This window comes from Rhinolophus hipposideros (genome assembly GCF_964194185.1).
Source record: "Rhinolophus hipposideros genome assembly, chromosome: 7".
Taxonomy (NCBI): Eukaryota; Metazoa; Chordata; class Mammalia; order Chiroptera; family Rhinolophidae; genus Rhinolophus; species Rhinolophus hipposideros.
The window spans coordinates 72,685,648-72,706,868 of NC_138053.1; the positions used below are offsets into that span (position 1 = coordinate 72,685,648).

The window sequence follows — 21,221 nt, forward strand, 5'->3', positions numbered from 1 at the left end:
AAAGCCTACCCCATGCCTTTTCCAGAATGTCAACCTACTTTTAGGCTTTCACAGGGGTTGACAAATCAGAGGGCATCTGCCAGCCCTAATCCACAAGCAAATCTCTGTGTGTTCCCAGTTAAAAGAACGGCTGGTCAAGGGTCACTTGTCTCAATTCACAACCCACCCACTCAGATAGTTAACACAGCTAACACTCTTCCTCACATATGAATGACAGAGATAAACATGCTATTCCACGATTCTGATCACTGTTTATGGGTGGGAATGTGGTGTATCAGAAAAAGCCCTTGAAAGAAAGAGAGAAGAACTAGGTTACAAATCTCTCACTGTGGAGTTCAGTCTTAGGGAAATCTTGTTATTTCTCAGGGAATCCCATTTCCCAGGGACTCCCATTTCCTTACCTATCAATCAAGTGAGGATGTTGGACTCAATTTTCAACATGAGTCCACTGGCATTTGAGTGCAATTCTGCCTTGTGTAGGCCTGCCCCTGGCATTACAGAAATCTATCATCCTGACTGTAGGCACTAAAAGCCTATAACTCTTTCCCAGTCCTTCTAACAACCATATTCCCAAATGTCCTAGGCACCACCTCGCAGAGCAAACAGTATTTGGTTGAGAATCATTGGTAGATGATCTCAAGTTCTATGAGGCCCTGTGGCTCTACTGGGCCAAGACTGTCAGTATTAGCACGTGGCAGCAAAGTGGAGGTGGAAGAGGGAATTCCAGGACAGCTCTACATTGTCACATCTGTTTAAGACTACATTCTTTAAAGGAAGCCATATTGTTGGCATCTTTAGTAGACCTCTTGGAATATTGTTACAAAAAAAGTTCTAAAATTGAATTTACGTGTATATGATGTTCATACAAGAGAAGTATGCAGAGACACCCTGCAACAGTCACCACACCCCAGCAAGGACGAGGCTCAGGGTAGTCAATGCAATAGCCCTACCCAAGGGATGGCCCTATATGCAGCATCCATAATAAGATATCCGAAGGGCTTCAGTAGAAAACAAATCCACAGCCTGATACACCCTGCCAACTCCCCTGGTACAGGTTACCCCAGTGGGATCCACATATGCCTCCACGCCCTCAGCCCGTTTTTTAATTGGATTGTTTTCGTTGTTGAATAATATGAGTTCTTTATATATTTTGGATATCAGCCCCTTATGGAAGGCGTTTGCAAATATCTTCTTCCATTTGGTTGGTTGCCTCTTTGTTTTGTTGGTAGTTTCTTTGGTCGTGCAGAAGCTTTTTAGTTGGATGTAGTCCCATTTGTTAATTTTTGCTTTTACCTTCCTTGCTTTTGAGATCAATTTCATAAAATCCTCTCTGAACCCAAGGTCTATAAGTGTAGTACCTATGCTTTCTTCTATACAATTTATTGTTTCAAGTCTTAAGTTTAGGCCTTTGATGCATTTTGAGTTAATTTTGGTATATGGTGACAGATAGCAGTCTAATTTCATTCTTTTGCAAGAGACTTTCCAATTTTCCCAGCACCATATACTGAGGAGGCTGTCTTTTCTCTATTATATGATTTTGGCTCCTTTGTCAAAAATTATCTGCCATATATATGTGGGTTTATTTCTGGGTTCTCAATTCTATTCCATTGGTCTGTGTGTCTTTTTCTTGTAATACCATACTGTTTTGATTATTGTCACTTTGTAGTATAAATTGATGTCAGGGAGTGTGATACCTCCAGCCCTGTTCTTTTTTCTTAGGATTGCTTTGGCTATTCGGGGTCTTTTGTGAGTCCATACAAATCTGATGATATTTTGTTCTATTTCTTGAAAAAATACCATTGAGATTTTGATGAGGATTGCATTAAATCTGTATATTGCTTTGTGTAAGGTGGCCATTTTAACTCTGTTGGTTCTTCCAATCCACGAACATGGACTGTCTTTCCATTTCTTTGTGTTCTTCAGGTTCTTTTAATAATGTCTTATAGTTTTCAGCATATAGGTCCTTCACATCCTTTGTTAAGTTTATTCCTAGGTATTTTATTCTTTTTGCTGCAATTGAAAAAGGATTTGCTTTTTTTTTTTCCTTTCTTTTTCTGAAATTTCACTTTAGCATATAGGAACACAATGGATTTTTGTACATTGATTTCGTATCTTGCAACTATACTGTACTTTTTTGTTGTTTCTAATAGTTTTTTGGTGGAGTCTTTAGGGTTATCTATGTAAAAAATCATATCACCTGCAAAAAGCGATAATTTAACTTCTTCATTTCCAATTTGAATGCCTTTTATTTCTTTCTCTTGCCTGATTGCTCTGGCTAGGATTTCCAATACTATGTTAATAAAAGTGGTGACAGACGGCATCCCTGTCTTGCTTCTGATCATAGAGGGAAAGCTTTCAGTTGTTCACCATTAAGTATATTAGCTGAGGATTTGTCGTATGTGGCCTTTACTGTTTTGAAGTACTTTCCTTCTATACCCATTTTATTGTTTTAATAAATAAATGAATGTTGTATCTTGTCAAATGCTTTCTCTGCATCTATTGATACAATCATATGATTTTTATCCTTTATTTTGTCATGTAGTGTATCACATTGATCAATTTGCACATGTTGAACCATCCTTGTACCCTTGGAATGAACCCCACTTGATTGTGATGTATAATCTTTTAATGTATTTTAGTATTTGATTTGCTAGTATTTTGTTTAAGATTTTTGTGTCTGTACTAATCAGAAATATTGGTCTGTAGTTTTCTTTTTTGTGTGTTATCTTTACCAGGTTTTCGCATCAGGGTAATGTTGGCCGCATAATTGTCAACTGTCCTATAATCACACCATGTACATTATTAGTGTTACCTTCCTAGCTTCAATGTTAGGTCCCAAAGTCGTCAAAGTCTTACACTACTTTTGTATTCCCCAGAATGTGTAGCACATTCCTGGGAATACAGTAATAGCTCAATAAATATGTTTTCTGCCTTTGATTTTTCACACTGATTCCCAAAGTATCACTATCTTGACCAAACATACATCCTGTAGGATAATGAAAAAAATCTTATTTACTCTTATCTTTTCCCAAGTGGCTTTCAAAGTACTTTTTAAATGACATAATTAATTCTCACATTCCCTGTATATACTGTAGTAAAAAAATAAAAACACTAAACTTTATAAGACAAAAGCAAAGGATTTAAATTTTCATACTCTGTGATGAGGGCTATCCTAAGAGCTGGCAAACTGGATGTCTCCTAAGTCCTACTAAGGCGTACAGAAAAATTCAAAACATGTCTCAATAGTGCTTTAAATATTAAAAAACTTCTAGAAGTTTCCAAGGCCCTGAACAAGATCCACTTTGGAAAGTTAGTCATCAAGTTTGGGAGAATTAATCTAAGAAGAATAATACCAAATATGAATTTATGAGCTTAGATACTAGTTATCATCTGGTTGTATCCACATCCTTTTGCCCCCAACTCTATATATACTTCTTGTCAAACACTTCGTTTTCTCTCTATGTTATATTATATACTAAGATCATCAATAAAATATTTATTGAACATCTATGACAAGACAAGCACTATTTTGCCAATGTTTCTAAGGGAAACAAGATGCTCCACTGAGTGCCAATATGAAAGAAATTATTTCTCTTTCTTCTTGCTCTTCTTTCTTTAATATTTCTGACTTGCTAGGTATAAAAATGGTGTCTTTTCTTTATTCAATATCATCTTGCCCAGGGATTCTGGTACCTTCTTCTACCCCGAGGGGAAGAAGCCATTGTAGAGACTCTGTCTTCAGGACTCTTCTCACAATTTATCATTCACATATGATTTGCCAGACTATTCTTCTTTCTGCTTTGACAAATGGAGGTTTTCTAGGATAACAATAACTTCAATACCCTGAAGGTTTCCAGAAAAGCAGTTTATAGGATGAATTAGGATCATATGGCAGCATACTGATCAAGGACAAAGGCTGCTTTCCTGACCAATGGCAATCAAAACTGAAAATCTGACTGAGGTTTCTCGCCAGCCATCATCAAACTCAAGCTGAGCTACTTCCTGCATCATTTAAGTACCTTTTGTCTGTTAGGGAGAATACTGTGTATGACTGTTTTGTAATTATTATTCTCTACTTCTTTTTGACATGGCAACTCAAAATTTTTTTTTAAAAGATGGATATAATGCTTAATATGATAAAGTACATTTTAAGCAAGAAAAAAATAAGCATTTGTCTTTAGACTTATGATTCTATCATACCTAATATATACTAAAGGAACAGAGAGGGATGCCTCTTTTAAGTTTTTAAATTATATACTACTTTAAATGTTTCATTTTATAAACAACTGAGGAAATGGTCAAGGCGTTACTACAACAAATGTCTAGCATAGCAGGCTGTCCATTATAGATAAATACATAAAAGTACTTGTTCAATTTGCAAAATCTTTTGGTGTTCTAATGCTAAACGAGGGCTTTACCAGGCAGGGTAGAATGTTCTCTAGCACTTGTGCTGAATCTCCATGAAATGAGTTTTTTCCCTAGGATAAACGTTTCACCTAGAAGCCCGGCCAGCTGGAGATAGACTTGTTTATGTTTAAACAAATTCACAGTCAAAGAAGTATATTTCATTGGGATTACAATGATATTATTCTAAAGAAAACTGATGGAAGTCAAGTCAATAACAAAAGAAGCGAGTCTTAATCAAAGCAGTAAACACATCTGGAACTTTTAAGGCCTCTGTAGAAGAAATTATCTACTGATTTTGGAATGGAGTATTTGAAGGTAAGTTTAGATGCTAATTAAAAACACACAGCCCAACAATTTCCGACAAAATCACTGCCTTCTTATGAATCATTATTAAGTAAAATTGGTGCCTGATCTAAGGCTTCATTTGCCTATATTAGAAGGTAGAGGGAAGCACTGGAGAAAGAAGTTGAGACTAAACAATGATTCTCTCTGTCAACCTTCTTTTAAGAGTCTGGTATTCATCATAGAATTTTCTTTAGCTCAAAGCAAAAACAACAAAAGAAAAGACTCTCTGCATCATGACCATGACGAGCTGGAATTGTTTCAGCATGGGAGATGAAGGCACAGTTGTGATTACATTTTTATCTGTTTTACTTAAGTGATTAAAAAATTAATGGTGAGGGAATAAAATAAGCAAGTACTATTTCTTAGTGCTTATATTCAAAATTGTTGTGTATTGGTAAATAAGTGATATAAAGTATAGCTCAACTGTCCAAAGCATTCCAATTAATTCAACTAATACTTCCCATATCTGCTGTGTTTACAGCATTCAACAGAGTGGAAAAATATAAAAATGAATAGCTTATTTCCTGTTCTTGAGGAACCCATGGCCTAGCAAGGAAGACAGACATGTAAAAGGTAGACCATGAAACTAAAATGAATGAAATAGGTATTCTCAGAGAAGTTCGAGCAAAGTGTCAAAGGAGCTGAGAGAAGAAATTCAATAATTAAATGGATTCAAATCATAGGCCTGAAAAGAGTCCTAAGATGTCATCTTATTTACAACTCTTTTGTTGTCTATTTGTTTCTAACATGCAAGAAATATGAAGCCTAGGAAGGTTAAGTTGTTTTCAAAAATTACAAATTAAGGGCAGAACTTAAAGGGAATCCAACTTTCCTGACACCTAGCTTACTATTATTTTATATTATGCCATCCTAACGTGGGGATTTCTTGTATCAAAGTAGAACTGGGGTTTAGAAATTGCATGTCCAAGTTCATGTCAGTTGGTCTGCTACATTTTTTTGGTGGGGAAGTAAAGGGGAACGTAGGGCGTAGGGAGTAGTGAAATAGGACGTAGGGAGTAGTGAAATAAGTTTTTGAAATTAAAAAAAAATGCTCTTTATCATTGATTATTTTCTGTCTTTGTATGGGAACAGAATAAAGAAAAGGAGCAAATGTAATATGGATGGAGACCATAATGCAAGGGGATGAGTGAGGAATGTTGCTACACACACACACACACACACACACACACACACACACACACGAGGGGGTAATGGCATGGACAATTTTATCTAAGGCACAAGAATGTCACTGACTCATTGTCCTGACTGAAGTTCTGGGCACAAAGTAAGGGCTTCTGATAGGCCCAGATGTCAGCCTATATTACAGGTTGGTTTTTTTCTCTTTGTCAAGAAAAACAGTCATTTCTTTCATACCTAGACTTGCTGAAATAAATAAATAAATAAATAAATAAATAAATAAATAAATTAAATAAATAAATAAATAAATAAATAAATAAATAAATAAAACACAGCCTTGTCATAATCAGCAACCATTAACATTTCTAGCAGGAAGACAGAAGATTCTCACTTGTGGCAGACTCTCAGCTGGGGGCGGGAGAAACTTATAATTTAAATGGGCAATTCCAGACAGATACATAAAAGAAAAATCACTCATCCATGTAGGTTCTATGCGTAGTACAGGCCAGAAATGAGGTGTCTGTAAACACCTCAGTCCTGGATGGTAGGAAGTGTAATTTTCACAGAGGAGGAAACGTTGAGTCTCAGAGGAGCAATTTGCATGTCTGGTGGTAAAGGTCAGGTTCAGACTGAGGTCCAATGGGTCCCAAATTTCTTGCCTTTGGACCATACCCTCACCTTGTGTACTGTATTTCCCTGAAAATAAGCCCTAGCCAGACAATCAGCTCTAATGCATCTTTTGGAGCAAAAATTAAGATAAGACCCGGTATTATATTATATTACATTACATTATATTATATGATATATTATATAAGACCCAGTCTTACATTATAGTAAAATAAGACCGGGTCTTATGTTAATTTTTGCTCCAAAAGACGCATTAGAGCTGACTGTCCAGCTAGGTCTTATTTTCGGGGAAACACGGTATATATTAGATTTGCTTCCTTCCTTCAAGACTAGGACTTGGTAAGTGAAGAGCATGCAAACATTTGTTAGGCTTGGATCCAGACACACAAGAGGCCTGCCCCTCCCCTAGAACTGATGCTGTGAAATACCTACGTTCGACTTCCCTGGAGCTTTAGCAGGCTATTTAGCTCCAGAGGAAGAACAGGTCATATGGGTACATCTTAAATCCCAGTCTCATGTACTTTCTGTCTGATGTACTTTCACCTCACTAAGGGCCAGACGGCATTCTCTCTGGGACTTGGACAGAATAAGGCTTCAATAAATGCCGATTGCTAATACTGACTCATGCTTGAGGAAGCAGACAATAAGGTCCATGAAAAGGACCTCAAAAGGTAGGCTCTACCTGTCTACAATAAGCAGCTTCAATTTGCTTGTTTTTAGAACATTCTACATCTGGTATTTTTGAGGTTGGTATTTCTTGACAGAGAGAAATTAAGTAGTTATTTACACTGCATGTAGAAGTCAATGGACCTGCACGATATTAAACTTTCCAAAGAAAATTCAGGCGTGAAAAAATGTCTGGAAACATGTTTTGACTATGGATGACTAATAATCTGAAAAGAATGAGTTGTTATCTTGTTTATAGATTTGAAATTAGCAAAGAGTATAGTAATAAGGCTAAAAAAGCTCATAAATGTTAAACTGCCTTCATTGACGTAGAGCTTTCAGAACTAAGGATTTCACATCTGTGTTTTAAATACACATTAGGAGGGAGGGAGAGAATGTGGAATCTAGGGCATAATGGTCAGGGTAGAGAAGGGTGGGACCCCTCAGTGGGTGAGGCAAGTCTGCAAAAATAGACAAAAAAGAATTCAGGAAGAAGGAGCATAATGTTTGCTTTCAAAGATAGCACTTAAGGGAAAGAGAGATTAGATGCATTGTGTATGGCTCCAGCAACTGAACAGTAGGCCAATGGGTAGAAGAAACTGTTGATTCAGTACAAGGTGGGACTTTCCAAAAATGAGTCTCTCCTAGAACAGACCAGCTAGCAGGTAAGCAAGTTTCTCATCTGATTATGTTCAAGAAAAGGTGGGCTGGCCCATGCACAGGGAGAGAGACTGAAGTAGAATTTCATGTACCTTACAGAAAGTTAACTCTAAAGTTGGCTATCATCCCAGTCAACCATTTTATGGGACACATTATTTACACTATACTGTTATAGGTTGAAAAAAAAATCACTTGCCAAAGAGACAACCTGTTTTGCCTTATTACACAACTAGCAGAAGGTTGAGTCCTGTGTTCCCAAACTTCAATTTTTATCAGTTCAAGATTCAGAAAGTGATTATGTGATTGGAACACTCATATTATTTAAATCATTACCACAGAGGTTATACTTTTCTGAAGAAGAAAAAGTGATGGTTTGTATTGACACATGTGAGCACACTAAGAAATAGAAGTTATTTTTATTATTGACGCATTAAAAAAATGTGTTCTCGAAAAGCAAACCACATCTCCATAACTCTGCAGTTTAGCAGAATGACAGAAAAGCTTCAGTTTCGGGTTAGCAAATTTAAAAAATATAACCTATGCCTCCTTTTTTCCTAAGCTCCACAATTTGCTGTGCCATATTCACACTGTTTCACTTACATTTATCTTTACATTCATAATGCTTACCAGCAGATAGCCAAAAAGGCTCGCCAAGTTGGACCACCTTCAAGATTTGTTTCCATGCTGGGGTGCTTGATGCACTTGGCAGAAGCAAGCTGCAAGTGGGCCTCCATTTATTACATTATACTATAAACATGTCTTGAGCTAACAAGATACTCAACATGACAATCCCATAGGTTACCAAGCATAAACATCTGTTAACACAGGCGCCAGAGAGAGCCAGAGAGAAGGCATCTAGTATCCATGTTTAAGTGGTTTATGATGAGTAGTCTGCTGTTTAAAAATTAATAATCAAAAACACAGCCCCAAACTCTGCCTAGAACAAATATTTGCAAGGCAAAGTTATGCTCGGTTTGAAAAAAAAAAAAACATACACTCATGTCGTCACTTTGTCATTGCATTTATAGACTTTCATTTCACACCTTTGCCCATTAAGTGTTGGCTTTCCATGGCATTCAAGAGACCAAAACTGTAATTTCACTGTGATATATTTACTCGAAAAGAAAGGCTGAATGTTGATTCACCAACTTTCCTTAGACCAATGTGAAGCCCAAAGTTTACAAGACTGGAAGAAGGAGATGAGGTATGGGACATGCTTACACTACGAATGATAGTTTCAAGGGTCTCTGTGCTGTGCTAAAACACATCCTTCCTGCTCCATCTAAAGTCCATCTGAAGGGAAACTATAAATAACTGGAAACCCCTTGATATTTAATCTGGATAACTGACCTTTGTTTTTCTTAAAAGGAAACAGAATCCCGAAATCACAGAAAAGAGGGACGCAACCCTGTCTGTTAAATCATTTTATTTTGTTTCTATCTAGCATTTTAATTTCTGGAGAAGTTTCAATACTAGTTACCTTCAAGGTCTATCCCTTGACAGGGAAAAGGACTTCCAGGGTGACCCAGGTAGAAACTGGCCTAGAACACCAGTTGCTCAGGGCACAGAGCTGCTGCAACATCTGCCAGGAAAGGTGAGTGCCTTCCCAGGCACAGACGACAGGAAGTCTAACAGTAAACACTCCAAAGACCATCTCGTCTCTGGACTATGGACAGCAGCACCCCGGGAATCTCAGATCTGCAGCTCCGACTTGGGTCCGTGTCTACAGGATTCCTACCCATACATACACACATCTCCTAGAACACTCAACCCCCCTATACAGGTCTGTCGAGAGTTCCAGAAACCTCCACCTCCAGCCCTATGGCCCTTGAAGGCAATAGGTTTAGAATTTTAAAGTCCGTGGCACTTAAATCCTATGCAGGAACTCCTGCGACTTCCCAACTCGCAGGCCTCCCGTTACCTTTCCCTGTCCCTTCCAAGGTCTGGAGGCACAAACAGGCGGGCGGCACCTCTCTGGTCTCCTCCTCCCCCCTGAACATCCTACTGGCTCAGGCGCCGACACGCCTCCCCAGGAGCACACACGAGCACACGTACACCTATTCCGTACACATACTCCGCGTCAGACCACCAACTCCCGCAGCCGGGCGCCAGCGTACACTCCCGGGTTATAGATAAAGCATCGCCCCCAAACAGACTTCCCCACGCACCCGCAAGTGGGTGGCCCTGCCCGACATCCTCTTCGCGCCGCCAGCACCATCTCCCCACACACGCGGCTACCCCACTCACCAGTTGCTCAGCCGTCATGCCTCCAGCAGTTCTGTCAAAACTTTGAGCCTGGTTGATTTCATAACCGCGAGTATGTCCAGGGCTGGGGGAACTCGGCTCGCCAGGATTTCCACCCACCCCAGCTCATGGGGCTCTTGTGGCCGTGACTCTAGTGACCCCAGCTCCGCGGGTGCCAATTCCAGGCTCCAGCCGCCACACACGCCACTAAGGGCGGTGCGCTTTGGGGAGGAGCGCTCGGTGTAGACGCGCACTGCCGGACCACCTCCCCTCTGCACCGGTCGCGCCGCCCGGGACCTCTCCCCGCGCAGCAGCGGCAGCGTCAGCGTTTCTGCCCCAGTCCCACTGAAGATGTCAAACAGAAACACTCGCAAAACTTTTCCTACAAAACTACCTTCGGAGGAAGCCCCTCCAGGAGCCGCAAACACCGGTGGGAGCAATCTCCAGCGTAAGCTGGTTCTCCCGTCGCCCTCAACTCCCGGCCGCCCCCATCAAGTTCCAGACACACGCACACACACACACACACACACACACACACACACACACACACGTTCACAGCGTGGATCGGGTTACAACAACCCCCCAGCAGAAAACTTCGCGAGGAGGGGAGCACAGACAACCCCCAAGACATCCGGGAAAATAATTATCTGTGTAAATACACAAGACAGGTCCCCATTTTCATAAACAACTGGCGTCCCACTCCCAGGCGCCCTGGCACAACTGGGGGAAATTAAGAGCCCGACTCCCGGAACCCGCCTCCAGTACCTTCGAGCCTTGCCTCCGGGTTGAGAGCGCGGGTTCGCGTGCGCACTGGACCGAGGGCGCGGGAGCCTCCGGCCCGCGTGGCCGCAGACCGGGGTCCCCGCCGCCTCCCGGGCTCAGCAGCAGCCGCAGCCGCCGCCGCCGCTGCAGCAGCCGCCGCCGCCGCCGCCGCCACCGCCGCTCCCTAGACCGCCTCCTCTTCCCATGGCTGCGCCCAGCTTGGCAGCTCCTGGGCTGTCAGGCTTGGAGAGAAGGAGGGGGCGGGGTGAAACGGGAAGGGAGGATGGGACGGGAGGGGTGGGAAACGGCGGCCGCGGTTCACCAGAGGTCACGCCGGGCCTGGCCCGCCGCCCCCGGGACCAGCGCGGCCGAAGCGAGGGGAAGCGGTAGTTCAGGGCGGCTGGTTCGAGACTCGCTGCAGAAGTGCCGATCGCCGTCCGGGCCCCGCATTCCGAGGAGCTGGGATGAAGCGTTTCCCGGCGAGGAGTTGGAGTTGGTGCGTGTCACTGTCCTCTGAGCAGTGCAGCTCCTCCTAGAGGAAAATATTGGTAGTTGCAGGATACTTCCTTCCTCTCCGCCCACCCCTGTTCCCAAAAAGAAGGCAGGACCTAAAAGAGCCTAAATGCCGTCAACAAATTCAAAAGAATGCTTACAGAAAAGTTAGCTACCGCAGGAATGGGAAGAAAAAACAGCAACATGGCTTGGAAAGCGTGATTAGCTAACTAAACATTGCCTCTGTCCACCTGCAACCAATTGCCAAACTCCTGCTCACTGGGACACCGTGAAAAGAAAAGATAGTTAAAAGTTGGAATGACCTTATTTTAGAGATTAGAAAACCGAGAGAAGAGAGATGAAGTAATTTACCAGGGACACAAGGCATTATAGAAGAGAGGGATTTCCAGAAGCTGAGCACAAGGCTGCAGGGAGTCCAGAGACAGGCCCCAGCCTGAGGACTGTCCTTGTGTGTGACCTAGGGAACACATTTTAACTGCCCTGCGCTGGGCATAGTTCATTTCTCAAACATGGGCCTGCCCACCTCATTCCACTGCAGGGAAAATAAAGTGAGCAGAGAAGTTGTCCAAGAGCTTCAGAAAGTTAATTTCTTTGTGCATGAGCATGTCATTTTGTAAAGCCTCAAACTCAAAGTCACCACATGCTTTTCTAAGCAGAAAGTGCAAAAGTCCAGTTCCAGGTTGTCTGAGATCTGAAGGAGCAGCTAGCCATGCTATCTTTTTACTATTTACTTTATTACTGACTGCCAGTAGTAACATCATTTATCTAACAACTTCTAACAGCTTCGGCTTACTAAATGACATTTTTTTCTACAGGGCTCCCAGACACAAAGCAAAGTTTACACCCAGAGAGAAATGTTTAATCAGCAACTTAAAGAAAAAACAAGCTTCTTAGAATAAAAGATCCCTGGGACATAAAGAGTAGTACAAGGGGGCTAAGACTTGGGAAGGAACTCAAAACCAGAAACTCTGGGGCAGCAGATGTCACAGAAGACACCTTTGGGTTTTCTGTTGTTGTTGTTGTTGTTGTTGTTGTTGTTGTTGTTTGTTCATTTATTTAAGGAGGGCGCAGCTCACAATGGCCCATGTGGGGACCGAACCCTTAACCGGCAACCTGGTGTTATCAGCACCATGCTCTAACCAACTGAACTAATCAGTCATCCCAAGACAGCCGTGTTTTTAAAGGAACCCAGTCAGTGGAAAATTCTGTTCCTCAGAGTCCAATCCGAGGCTGAGCTATGGCTCAACAACCCAACTGCTCTAGGCAAAGACATGCAAACTGAAAGGAGGAGGAAAGATTCTGGCAGGGGTGAGTATCATCCCTGGCCCTTTCTGAGGCAGGAGGTGCGAGGGTTTTGATTGTGAACTGATCCTGTTCTATCTCACCTGAGTATAACACTTTCCCTGAGACCCTCCCCCAATCCTTTGACTTTCCACACTTTGCTAGATCAGTAGGAGTGCTTACCAAAGTTTGGAGATTTTCAAAGGAGAGTGGCCCACGTAAAGGAAGATTAGGGCACAGACAGGCAGAAACTCCTGTGGGTGGTCAGTACATGCCAAGCTGGTAAAAGGGCAATATTGGCAGGAGTGGAGTCCAATATTGAGGAGTGGAGTCCTCAAATGCTGACTCTACTCCTGTCTGAGATGACTTTCCAAGTTGGCTCTTCAGTCTCTGGCACTACCAAACTCTCTATCCTTTCTATGCCTTCTTATCCTTTGCCCAGCCTCTCCCCCTGGAGCCCAGATGGTGGTGCCAGATGGATTATGAAATACTTTCTGAGTTCTATTGTTTACTCCCTGAGATGATTTCAGAGCCATGCTTAAAACTTAAGGGTGGCCTTCTTCTTTTCTCTGGGTTCGGCCTCCATTGCATGAGACAGGAAAGTAGACTGCTTTGGTTATTGCTCCATCATTGGTAGAAAAGCCATCATGAACAGAAAGCACAGGAGAAGACGCACAGGTTAATATGAAGTATTATGGAACCAGAATAAACTTGTAACTTACATGCGGGGCAGTCTTTATTTTTAAGTCCCAGGAATAAAGGTCTCTGGATTTCATATATATGGCTATGTATAGGTCCATAGTATTAATAGTAAATGCAGCTTTGTATTTTCCATGTTATTGAGGAAAATGCATCAGGTATTCAGTTGACTAATTTGTTACAAGTTAAGGCATACCGGAACACATTTACCTCACGAAACCTGAAACTCTACATCCTCATGCCTTCCCCTCTGCCTGTAATATGCTACTTTGACCATGTAGGGAAGTTCTCCTTGATCTTCAAGTTCCAGCTCAATTGTTTAGTTCCTCTCTAAAGCCCTGCCTGGTTCTTCCCACAGGCAGAATTCATTAACTAATCATCCCTGCGTCTGCCTCTTCATCAGTCTTTATAACCCACTTTTATTAAATATTTCAGTATTTATTAATATGTTTGTTTTCCCCATTAATTGAGGGAGGCGCTATATATTCGTAATATTTGTACCTGAAATGTCTAGGTTAGTGCCTAATAAATGATTAACCAAATTGAGTGAAAATTTATATCTCCCAAATTTGTGTCTCAAACCTACACCTCCATACATAGCTCCACGTTGCCATACTCCATATTCTCTCATACTCCACCTTCAGAATCTGTTCATTTCTTGATCCCTCCATGACTAGCAGCTGGTCTGAAGCACCATAATCCCTCACCTGGATAACTGCTGGAGTCTCTCAACTCCATGGGTCTCCCTGAATCAACACCCCACGACAACCACCAACCAAAGTCTAGACCCACTCACTTAACGGTGGGATTCTTTTAAAAACTAAGTCATAGCACTGCTCCAAACTCTCCAGAGGTTCTTCATTTAAATCAGAGCGAAATTCAGAATGATCCATGAGGCCCTCTTCATGAGCTGTGTACATCTGCCCTCCACCTGATCTCCTATTACTTGCCGCTTCACACAGTCTGACACACTGACCTCCTTTCTGTTTCTTAAGGCCAGGCATACTCCTCACTTATAGCCTTCACACTGGTTCTTCTCTCTGCCTTAAATCTCTTCCCCCAGATATCTTCTCCCACTTTTAAGTCTTCGCTCAAATATTACTTTGTCAGTGACTCCTATTTTGATAGAACTTTTTTACCCTATTACAGCCCTTCCCTCACCCTGTTGCACCTGTCCACTACAGCTTGGATGAAAACATAAACTGCATTTTAAAGACAATAAAAATGACTATAACATGATTCAGATTATGCACGTTCAAGATATCTAGGAACTATATCTCCCCAAACTATACAACTCCACAGTATAAATTCCTTAAATCTACAGTAATCTGGGATTAAGGCATTACTTCCGTTGTGTTATTGTACTATGAAGTGCCAAAGCTTTGTCTCAAAACAAAACAAAGAGACTAACACACCTGAAACAGCATTTTGTAGCTGCTTCCTTTCTTAGAACATAGATAGGATGGGCAGTCAGGAGCCTGGGGTACTGTGTGAGTCATCTGTTACGTTGGGTACAGCAGTTATTTATCTCACAATGACTCTATTTCGTGGTCCATAGGGTGAGTGTTCCTCTCTGAGATCATTGCAGCTGTAAAACAAATTATTAGATTGATATTTGTGATGCTTAATATTATGTATCAACTTGGGTAGGCATGATATTCAGATATTTGTACAAATATTATTCTAGATATTTCTATTTCTATGAAGGTATTTTTAAAGACTAACATTTAAATCAGTAGACTTTGAGTAAGGTAGATTATCCTCTGTAATATCCCATCAGTTGAAAGCCTTAATAGAGAAAGACTGACCTCTTCAGAAGACGGTGGACTTTGGTAGACTGCCTTTGGATTTGAACTGCATGATCAATTCTTTCCTAGGTTGCCAGCCTGTCATCCTGTCAGTTTATCCTGCACATTTTGAACATGCCAGCCTCCAAAACTGCATGAGCCAAATTCTTAACATCGATCGATCCATCCATCCATCCATCCATCCATCCATCCATCCACCTATCTATCTATCCTATTAATCCCGTTTTTCTGGAGAACCCAGACTAACACAACATTTACTGGTAAATTAATAAGATTCCAAAAATAAAACAAACTTACTTTAAACGATTTTCTTTAAAACTAACACTGAATTCTTTCATTCAACAAATGTTAGAGAGCCTATACCATGGCAGATTTGTTCTTGGAACTTAAGATGTAGCAGGAAACAAAACTTACACAGCACACCCATGAAGACCCTGCCCTCATCGGGCTTGCATTCCAGTCGGCAGGGACAATGAACAATAAACATAATAAATAAGTAAATAACTGAAGTGCTGATTTAAGATAAATACAGCAGGATAAGAGCTCAGGAATGCCAAGTAACTGGTATAAGATTGCTGCAATCCCTTCCTTGCCCAGGACTCAGCAGTGCATTGTGGAATTGAGCATCTGACGGTTGGAAAGCCTCCCTGACCAGGCTCATCTCTCCCTGCCAGTTCCCAGCCCTAGCCCACAACTGCCGTGGTTGAGAGGATGGCAAGGAGATCATGAAGGGGGAGAAAACACTTAGGGGAAAATTTACCTTTCCTTCCCTTTATTGAATGATAACAGGGGAAAAGCTATTTCATGATCTGGAAATTCTTAGCCAAGATTTATGAGGCGGTCCAAGAGCCAGAATTAAAGTTTCAAATCACCACTTATTTTATGAATTTCAAAATAAAAAAAAAAGGTCATTACAATTCAGAGCTCATAAAAACGAAAAGGAATATGGTTGCCTTGACTCCCTTTGGTTGGTTCAGAGACACCCACAGGACAGCTCAGGGCATGGGGAAGGCCAGACTATGTACAACCACCTGGTGGAAAGAAACAAAGTAGGATAGGTCTCCACAGGGACACAGGAATGAAGGTTCCCCTTTAAATCATTTAAGTGTAAACATGTTTAAAACTTAAAAAAAAACATATTTGACATTATTTTTTTTATCCTTCCACGAAATGCCAAAGCTTGCTATTAAAAATCATCTGATAGGCAGTCATCTAGCTTCTGCCTGGATAATTATATTGATGAGTAACCCACTAACTGCCTCACCGGGAAGCCTGTTCCATTTTGTGACTGCACTGTTTGTTAAAAGTACTTTAGCAGAATCTGCTCTTCTATTATTTATACCTAGTTCTATCTCTGGAGCACATAGGGAAAACAATAAGAAATTAAATTTTTTTCCCCCATGACACACATTTTCATACGTCTCACCCCAAGTTACCTCTTCTCCAGGCCAAACATGTACAGATCTTTCCACTGCTTCTCATGTGATGTGGTTTTCAGAGCCTACACCAACCTGGGCCTCCACCGTAGTGTATGCTCCAGTTCATCAAAATCCTTCATAAATTGCTATTCCCAGTATCAATTCAATCCCATTGTGGCCACCATAAGTCAGAGGAAGAGCATGAGCTTCCAACGAGGTGCTCTGGATAATGCAAATGGCAGAAGCCCTGAAGGCTGGTAGATGGGGTGGGAACCCCAGCTCTCACCCAACTTTGATCTATCACTCAGTTTACACTCCAAGGAAGTGAATTTAGCAAACTTCGGTGACTGAGGCATTTATTTCCACCTCTTCATCCTGTTCGCATTCGGTCCTTTCCTATTTTTTGTCTTCACATACTATTTTGTTCTTTGCTTCTATCCTTTTTATTTTTTAAAGAGGTAGAAATATAAAAGCTAAAAGGGATATGAGTGAGAAAGGAATCTGAGCAGGTGTAAAAAAGTTTCATAGCAACTTTCCTTTATAGAAATTAGGCACATAGAGTATTTCCAATTACTTAATAAACTATCAGTGTAGTTTGCTAATCAGACTTCTCTGAAGGCATTGTGAAAGCCCAAGAGGAAGAACACTGAAGTTTTCACAAGAAAGGGACAGACCTGCCTACCAGCCAGGCCCACCTAGTGAAGCCAGAAAAGGTCAGGAGAGGGGATGAACTGATGGAGAATTCCTGGCTGGAAAAATCCCTTAGGTAGAGTAAGGACTATATTGAGGAGACAGAGGGCTTGAAGGGTAATATTACTTTTCTCAAGGTCAGTGGCCCTCTGCAGCCCTTGTAAAACCAGGCATAAGGTTGAAACATTTTAGTACAGAAAGTCATGATATCTTTTATAAATGAATTTAAGGACTAAATAAAATAGGTCTCAGCTATTGTAGACAAATAAATCAGAATGTCTGTTGCAATTGGATTTGCTTCATAATTTATTTATCGTACGTTTTCTTTACACTACACAGTATTCCAAGCACATTTAAACAAATTATGTCAATTTGTCTTCACTGCAGTCTTGTGAAAAAGATGTGATTATCCTATCTTCATCAGTGAGGAAGCTGGCTTAGAGAAGCAAAGTGACTGGACCAAGTCATACAATTAGGTAGCTGTAAGGGTTGGATGGGAGCCCAGAGCCTTTCTGGGGCTCCTCCACAGCCTCTCCAGGTAGCCACCATTATGTCCATCTTGTGGGTTTTAAGCCACCAGAGTACAACATCTGTCTGAGGCAAAAATTTTTAAATTTTCCAGGAATCAAACCAATGGGTAGAATAAGAATGGGGGTGGGTGTGGAGGGGAGGAGGGGAGAAATAAGCAGTCTATTGTATTTTTAATACCATCACATGTTAGAGGTTTACCTCTAACATTTGTGGACCCCAGAACCATAGGACAAATGGAGCCTGCATACCATAGGTCTAAATGTTTAAAAGTTAGAACCAAGCTAACAAATTGTTCAATATAATATGTTCCATCTTCTCATCTTGATAAATATACCTTCCTAATGACCTGGGAGGATAGGTTTGAATTCCGATTGCTCAGAGCTCTGCACCAGAAAGTGTCCTCAAATCTCTCTGAGGACCAGAGAGATCGGGTCCGCAGCTTGATCCTCAGTCTCTAATCCTCCTCACTTCCCTTCCAAATCCTGCCCCGCCCCCATACACAGACAGGGTCTCCTACGCATCCGTGTGAAACCCCAGCTCTTATGTCCAAGCTTCACCCAACCTCACCCTCTCCAACCTCAGGACTCCAAGACATTTAAGTTGGGAACTCCAAAGTTCTGAGATATCTAGAAGGTATTCTACTTGTAAAGAAGAAGCACAGCCCATGGGAATACAACTCACTCACCCAAAGGTTCCTTGTCTTGTGAATTGGGGCATGGCTGAATTGGAGCATGGCTGCAGGGCTTCTCTTTCATAGACCTGGGGACAGTACTGATCATATGATCTCAGTGAGACCCACGTAGGTTTCTTTAGTGACAAGGTGGGAAGGGGGGCATTGGTCTAGGGGCACCTTGCAAAGAAGGTCCATGTTGGATTTTCAATGAGGAGCCCAGTGTATAATTCAGTGTACATTAAGTACTTACCAAATGCATGTTGAAAAAGTTGAATTTCATGTTTAATGTCAATCTGATATTCAATATTGTAAGTAAAGCGAAAAGAAAAGCAATACACTGTGAAATATATTTGAAATATATATCCAGAAGACACCAACAACCTGATAGCAAAAATGCTACTATTTGTGGGAATTTGGGTAGGTTGCAATTTCTGATTATTACGAATCATTCTGCTATGGAGAATCATTCTCCTAAGGACATGCCTCTCCTCTGGTACAGGCCTTTGAGTGAGCATTTGTGTACATTTTTATTGGGCACAAAGAGCCAAACAGTGTTCAAAAATGGTTGCATAAATTTATACTTCTGCCAGCAGTGTATGAGCGTTCTGATCACTCACAGCCTCACCAACACTTGGTATTTTTCATCTTTTTTGTTTCAGCCATTCTAGTGCCTGTGAAGTACTACATTGTGATTTAAATTTGCATTTTCCTGTTGTCTAATGAAGTTGAGCATCTTGTGTTTATTGTTCATTTGGATCTCCTCTTTTGGAAGTGTCTGTTCAACTCTTGCCCACTTTATATATAATATATAAATATTTTTTAAAATATTAGAAAAAATGACATTAAATTATTTACTGTGGTTTCCTCTAGGGAATGAAAAATTTTGGAAAGTGGGAGAGAGTAAAGGACATGAAAGAACAAGGACTTTATACTTTTCTTTTACATTTAGTTTTCTTTTACTTTGGGGAACATAAACCCTGAATCTACCTTACAAAACCCTCATCCATATCAGCACTTGACTATTCATATGATACTAAAATTCTGTTTTATGAAGTTTTAATAGATTAAATGTATAATTTGCTTTACAATAATTTGATTCATAAGCCACATCTAGAAACCCATACGTTGTATATTGTGAGATGAGATACCACCTCCAATTAATTTATTATTCAATAAAAAATCATGAATAAACCAAAGTGGTAGATACATAACAATCACTTTATTTCTGTTGACTTTCATAATTTTTTAAACCAACATATGATGTCACAGTTTTTAATCTGTGTATATGCCTTATTACCTATTTTATTATTGATTTGCCTTATTTATTTATCTATGTAATGTGTTTCTAGACACTTTCTACTAAAAGAGGATTTGAGGTAGCTTTTGGAGAAATATGTAAGCCAAAAGATGAATAAATAAGACAAATGAGAAAAGGGGAAAGAAAGGAAAATAGGATATAAAACTAAGATAACAGGCAGGGAAATTTAGTCCTTGAAATGCATATCATAACATGCTATTCATTTGCCAGAAGTGGGCTACCATATTGGCTCTTAGTGTCTTGGTGACTATAACAAATAAGGAAACATGATCCTCTACAAGATGTACACTGCTCATAAGGTGAAAGCCAAGTATTGTTTAGAAGTGCATCTTCTAAAACCAACACAATACAAGAATTTGTGCCTGGAGGTCATTATACAGGGATTCAACATGGTGGACTGGATGATGTATTGATGATGTTGTATAAGATGAGACTGAGGGGCCCACTCTCCCTCTGAAAATTCATGTGAATATACCAAAATGGGAAAATACGACCAGAAACAAGAGACGATCTCACACTCACCTTTAATTCTTTTTTAACTCAAAGCCATTGGTGACGCTTATTTTTAAGAAACATAAAGTGTTTACGTCATAGTGACAACAGGAAGTTTTGGTTCAAAGTTCTTTTAATTAAGTAATATTTTAGATTGGAGAATGTCGGTATTTAAAATTTTAATTGCATTCATAGTTCATGGAAATCTTGAAGAGTCTGTGGAACTATGTGTTCCAGGATTTGAGCAAAATCCATCCAGATAAACAAAAACCAAAATGAAAAAGATATTTCAGATTTAGTTATAATTTCCAGCTTTCGTGGGATTACTTGAAATAAAGGATTGACCTAATGACTTCCTTATCTGGGGGGTTATTAAGTTTACTAGAAATAAATTGACTGTTTCCCTTACGTTTACCACTCACAAAAGCGGTAATAAACAATTTTAACCACATTTGCATGCCTTATGCATGATGGATGTTGATTCCAAACTGAAAACTATCAAAAAACAACTTAAATACTGTTTTTCCCCCCCTGTAGATTCCTCCCTGAAAATAAGTTTGTAGAAATGGTAACTAAATTATTGAAAGTAGCCATAATAGGACTGTTAGAGTCAGTAGCCCAATTTTTGTGAGGTGAATCAAAGTCAATAAAGTTTCTCTGATAAAATTTCCCACTATCCCTTCATGGTGTTCTACTCAAAATTTATTCTTCTGAGCATAAAATTTTAATTTTAAAATCCTTTCTTTTGGTCAAGTCTTGGTTTATAGAATCATCTGGTCAAAATGCAAATATTTATTTGAGATGAGTACCAAATTTATCTCTTAGAACGTATTTATACATTCACAGGGATGAATTCAAAAGTGATACATTTTAAAAACTTCATTTATGAAGTCCATATTTTGAAAGAGATTGCAAAATATTAAGTTCATTTATGTTCCCATTTTTATTAA

General features: G+C 40.4%; 1 protein-coding gene across 2 annotated transcripts in view; it reads right to left on the minus strand.

The window, feature by feature from the left end:
• GHR (growth hormone receptor) overlaps positions 1 to 11,370 on the minus strand; it is a 235,950-nt gene extending 224,580 nt beyond the window's left edge. Inside the window, exon 1 of one of the 2 annotated variants that reach the window (XM_081052879.1) lies at positions 10,852 to 11,370. The gene's annotated coding sequence lies outside the window, so the exon portion shown is untranslated. Of the gene's footprint in view, positions 1 to 10,089; positions 10,617 to 10,851 lie in introns of those variants that run through there. The other variant, XM_081052880.1, reaches the window with a different exon arrangement.
• Between the last annotated feature and the right edge of the window lie 9,851 nt (positions 11,371 to 21,221).